Source organism: Pundamilia nyererei, unplaced genomic scaffold, assembly GCF_000239375.1.
Source record: "Pundamilia nyererei isolate P.nyererei 1_Seehausen unplaced genomic scaffold, PunNye1.0 scaffold00555, whole genome shotgun sequence".
In the NCBI taxonomy this organism is placed as follows: domain Eukaryota; kingdom Metazoa; phylum Chordata; class Actinopteri; order Cichliformes; family Cichlidae; genus Pundamilia; species Pundamilia nyererei.
Genome location: NW_005187956.1, coordinates 1 through 5920, shown reverse-complemented (window position 1 = coordinate 5920; position 5920 = coordinate 1). Strand labels below are relative to the sequence as shown.

The window sequence follows — 5920 nt, the reverse complement described above, 5'->3', positions numbered from 1 at the left end:
TGTTGATGAGACTATGCATATTCATGTAATTGCAATAAAAGGAGCACTAAGGGAAGCTTCTGCAGAGACTCTGACGTGGTTCGAGTGGAAGGACCAGCGCTTGACCTCAGTTGGCCTCCCTCGCGCGTGATCACACAAAGAGCTGTGTTTTGTTTTGCTGCTGCAGTTGATTGTCTAATTGTTCCAGCAGGGTTTGTACTTAGGTAAACCCAACAATAACTTCCCTTAAGTGCAGTGACAGTGGATGTGGGTTGGAGAAGCAATGAGCTTGAACCTGCAGGTGACCATCTTCACTGACCAACCACCTGTGACAGAGGACTCATCTCCTGCTGCTGTCCTGCAAGCAAACAATCGTATTTTTTAGAGCACCAACTTATTTGCTGTCTTAAAACCTTTTGTTCTGCATTTGCGATAGAACAGACTCCAATTTAGACAATCTCAGGCTCCCTCCCCACCGGAGAGGTGACCTTGAATGTCCCGCTTGTCAGTCTGGATAGCCCTTTTTTTTCAAAGGGGCTATGCAATCATGGCCAATAACTTTTCATTCTGATGATCTGCAGAATAATTTAGGGACAAAACAAATTTCAATGTTCAAACACCTGCAGACTTCACTATATACAGTGTAGACAGTGTGGTCTCTCTAAACTAAGTTTGTGGGATATGATCTTTCAAGAAGTATTTTTAGAGATAATCAGGCTTTTAGCTACAGTTTGTTAGACAACACTAAACCGCACACAGTTTAAGGACTGCAATGATTCCTCAAAAGTAGTTTTCATTATGAAAATCAGTGTGTGAATTATGACATCTAAAAGGTGTTTGTGACCCCCAGGAGGTACCTATTTCAATAGTACAGAGCTGCAGGCACACAGTCAGTTAAAAAGGGTTTCATGTTAATACAAAATAAAATTAACCATGTAACAGTAGTACCTAAAACAATTAAAAGCTTTACTTTATTAAATACGGTTAAAACTATAAAACTGTGTCACAGTATGCGAGAGACAGGATAAGCGCTGCAGTGAACCTGATAAAATCAACATGTGACACACGTTAAAAAGGAGGCAACTCACAATTAAACCCCAACTTGGCAAAAAACTTTAAAAAGGTAAATCTTCAGTGTCATCTCCCCTCAAGCTCAAAAGCAGCAATGTGTGTGGCATTGATTGGTTATTTGTGTTTTATGGTGTTTTAGTCTTAACTTTTTATTATATTTTGTTAGGTTTTAAAGGTTGCCTGTGTGTGTTTGTTCCTTTCTCTCTGTTTATCATTTACTGAGTTGTTTTGTGTTTTATGTTGCTTGATTTATAGGTTTCTTTTATTCTGCTTTAGTGAAGGCACGGCCGCTTGCTGTGGGGGCTAGGGACGTGTGGTGGAATTCCCTCTGATGCATATGAGTGTACACAATGGGAAACAAGTATAACGCACAATTTAAGTTACAGAAAGACTGCACGGTAGAGTAATTGGTGGCACCCTTGGGCACTCCGATCTGTAGGTTGCCTCCCCAAGTGGCCGGTCTCCACCATTTTGATTAACTATTTTATTGAGCTGCTTTTTTTAACTAGGGCAGCACGTGGCAGCGAACCTTATTCGTTTAAGTAATGTTTGTGTGTTAATGAAATGTCTTAATCTAAGGTTTGGTATGCTAATCCTGCTATTTAAGTCGTTTTCTTATCTGCGGCTCTATATTGGTGGTAGTTTCTCTAAAAAGTTGTCTTCTATGAAATTAATTTGCCAAAACTCTGCTGTTAATAACGAGCCTGTGTGCCTTTTGTTACTGTTACAACGTTTAGACTGGCTGTTGTAATCTCTCCTGGGGTGTACTCCCTCCCCAGGTGGCACACTTAACACTATTTAGTTACCTTTACCAGATTTCCTCCTTCACACCACCACACATACAATAATAATAATAATGGATTGGATTTATATAGCGCTTTTCAATGCACCCAAAGCGCTTTACAATTCCACTATTCATTCACTCTCACATTCACACACTGGTGGAGGCAGCTACAGTTGTAGCCACAGCTGCCCTGGGGCAGACTGACAGAAGCGAGGCTGCCATATCGCGCCATCGGCCCCTCTGGCCAACACCAGGAGGGCAAATGTCTTGCCCAGGGACACAACGACCAGGACAGAGAGCCCAGGAATCGAACCAGTGACTTTCCGGTTCCAGGCTTTCCAACCTCCTGCGCCACGGTCGCATACAAGAGCCCATCAAGAACTATACAAACAAAAACAACTGGGCTGACTGCAATTTCATACGAATACATTTCAGGGCTGTAGCCAAATATTTGACTACACTGATACACATTACATTTTTTAAATTGATTTTGGTTTGTGCTTTGCTATTTTCTTTCAATCAATTTTTCAACAACGTTTTCATGTTTTTAAGTTTAATTGAGGTGTATTTCCATTAACCATTTTTATGGTCACCAGAAACATGCACCATATATATGTCTTTGGGAGGAAGCTGGAGTACCAGGATCATGCAAACTCCACACAGAAAGATAGTCCTGGATTTGAGGCCAGGACCTTCTTGCTATAAAGCAACAGTACTAACCACCATGAATAGCAAACTGTGACCACAGAGAAGCATCAATAAAATAAAAAATGCTGATTTTCAGGCTCATGTCAGAAGTTGTTACTGAGAATAAATGATCAATTACAAAGGTGACTCTCTTTTTCCTTTGTATTGATGATTCACTGTATTTCTATGCTTACTGTCTGCAGCAGTGACTGAAACACCGGAGTTATAAATAACTGATCAGCTAGTTCACTGACCTCAGAGACCATGTCAGCTCTGACATCAGAGATGTGCGACTGACAGTGTTTTACTAATACACATATTATAAATAGAGTCATTGCAGACCTGAGCTTGTAAAGCTTTGCATGTTTCACCTCTGAAACATCTCATGACACAGCTTGAATACACACAAGACCAAATGTGTCGGAATTTCCACAAGAAATGACTTTGCACAGCCAACAATGAGCGCCATGGCAACGGTAGTGGTGATGAAAAACATAAACGAGTGAAGAAACAAATTTAATTTCTAATGCGAGTTATGGACATCACATGTTGGTGTATTTTGTCGGCAGCATAACACAGATTAAAACTACCATAACCTGACTGGTCAGCAAGAAAATGTAGCTTCTGTTGTGACGTCACTGTAAAATCACATATTTTATTCTAATATTTTAAACTCGTTTTGGCAAGACGGGATGTTACCTCAGCTTTAGAGCCACAGACACCTCTGGTATCATAACGCCTCCATCATTCAACATCAAACTGGAGAAATCTGACAACAGCTTCCCATCTGACCTCTTCAAAGGTTTTAGTTATTGACTTATTTACTTATTTTATATACAATTTAATGAAGGCATGTAAAATGAATCCTTCATAAGGTTTCATTTTGACTCTGATGAATAAACTAAATGTGGGACAAACACAGTGTTTGTGTGGGACAACAGCACAGTACCAAAGCAGGGAGACTGTCAAATATCTTATATTTTAATGCAATGTTTTAAATTCTCTTGCTAAGTCAATACAACAGGAAGAAAAGGAGGCTAAACTTTGTTGTTATGATCTCACACAATAGGCTGTATTTTATTCAGCTGTTCTGCCTGGTAACAGTCTTTGGGTTTCAGTAATGATGTATCCATAGATCAACATGCCTTTTTTAGCCATTTCTGAATATTTTAGCAATTTTAGCCAAGTATGACTTACAAATAATGTCACATCACATCATATTTTCCCTCAGTTTCTCAGATTATATTACTGCATCATTTTCTTTGTGTTCATTTCCATCATATTTACCAAAATCTGCACAGCGTGTAACTTTCGTGACTTTCCCTGAGTATCTGTGGGTATAGAATTAGACAGGCTAAACTTCATTTAAGTATAAGAAATGTTTCCATTCAGTTGCACTGACTAAAGCCAGACCTTATGAAAGTGCATGTCCTGCAGAGTCGGTCAAAATGTGGGACAGGTGGACATAAAATGTTGTGCAGCTGCGCTTAAAGAGGGACATCAGGTCACCCTATGCAGATACAGGTTTCATGTCCCAGTGTCCTCATAAATGCACATCATGTACATGATCCAAAGCAACACTTTTCCTCAGTTTCCTCTTACGTGAAAGTTTTCTTTCATTATCAGATTTTCGTTAATATTATTTGTAAGGATTAGTAAAAATAATGGTTTTGCCTCAGCTCTGTTATGAACTGATTTCTACCTGTTATATTTTACATGTTAACAATTTGAAAGAAATGTGACACTGAGTCAGAACAGAAATTTCTCTGCACTGCCGCCCAGAAAAAAATCACCAAACTGCATTAGATTTTACTTTAAACATGATCCATATTTATTTAGAGTCACAAAGAACAACTTTTATTACTGTCATCTACAACAAATTAGGAATGATGTTGATGGCTTAAAGGCTAAAATAATAACTTACATAATAAATAAATAAATACATCTGCAAAAAGAATTACAATTAAATAAGTACAAAATGTTGTCATCAGCTTCTTTGCTCTGATGTTTTGTGGTCTCATTGTTGCTTCATACACTTATCACCGGAGGACATTTCAGTTCTCCCTGTGGAGAAGAAAACAGAGAAATATTTACATTTAGAAATATTTTATTATTACTGTCTGTTAGGCTGATCTATACTTTTGTTTTTCTATGTTACTTCACAGCGGGAGTCTGACATTATCATCCATCAGTTTCACACCAGCAGAGGCTAATCAGTGGCTTCCCCCTCCTACATTTTTAGAGGAGGTTTCCTTTCATCCCATATCTCTTTATAAAACACTGACTTCACTGGATGAGCCACAGCAGTTGTGGCCAAATCTAAAAATAGCTCATTTTTCTTAGAGAAAGAAACAGTGTGTTGGAAAGTGTGGGTGTGCAGATTTATTATGAAATGCTGCAGCTAATGACACCCGATGATTGCTCAGCACAACAGTCACTAGTTACTCTTTTACATAAGTGGAGTGCTTTTACTGACCCACAGTCAAGTGGGTGATAAAAGCTTTAAATTGAAAATATGTACTTTAATATAAACATTCCTCTTATAAATTAACCAATAATGTTGTAAACATTTTGTGACAAGACGTAACAGCAGTAATCAGCTGCCTTGTTAGTTAGTTCCTAATTCCATAGTTGAACTCCACCTCCACCATGCTGGGATACAGTTGGTGACAGTCGCCAACCTCGTGTGCATAGTGACACCAGCTCTCCTGCAGGTCCTGGTTAGAGCGGCCCAAACCAGTAGATCTCCAGAAAAGAACGTCTGCTGTCACCAGGCACAGTTTGAGATGATGGAGCTGGAGTTCATTCAACCGCGAGATGAGAGATTTGAGGCAGCTGAAAGACGCAGCGACTAAACTAGATGGGAGGGGATTTTCCAGTGATAAATTCACTGTAGTCAACGTATCGTGCTGACTATGATGGAAGATGGACGTTTGGCAACTTAGTTTAGTCGGGTGTTTCCTTTAGTGGAACTCAATCCAGTAATCTTACTTGTTTGCAGAAGAGTCACTTTGAGCGATGTCACCTTTGACTCACCTTCTCTATTTTGTCTTTGAGCCACTCAGAATTTGGATCAATGCACCATATCTTATTTTTATGCCGCTTGTTGATGATGCTAAAAGCAGAAACACAAACAAGTGAAACATGTTGTTACATCAGTGTCTCAGTGCAACATGTATAATGTACTCGTTATTAACATGGAAATTTCAGAGTTGTGTTTAAAGCTAGGCTTGCTCACAGGAAGGCGTGTTGCCTGCAGCGATAGCGTGGTTTTTGTTCAAAGCAACTTTGGATTGTCTTTACTTCCTGGGTGATGACCTTGTGGCAGCACGGCAAACCCAAACTCTGAGCTGAGGAATGGGCTGCACCAAAAGAGAACAACAATGAGCTTAATCAGCA

At 39.4% G+C, this 5920-nt stretch overlaps 1 long non-coding RNA gene across 1 annotated transcript; it reads right to left on the bottom strand.

Annotated features, from left to right (window-relative positions):
• Nucleotides 1-4328: 4328 nt before the first annotated feature.
• LOC102194233 (uncharacterized) lies at nt 4329-5911 on the bottom strand. The gene is made up of 3 exons (XR_312396.2): nt 5760-5911; nt 5558-5636; nt 4329-4585 (listed from the first exon to the last, which is right to left on the bottom strand). It is a non-coding gene; the product is annotated as an uncharacterized LOC102194233 (long non-coding RNA).
• Nucleotides 5912-5920: the final 9 nt, after the last annotated feature.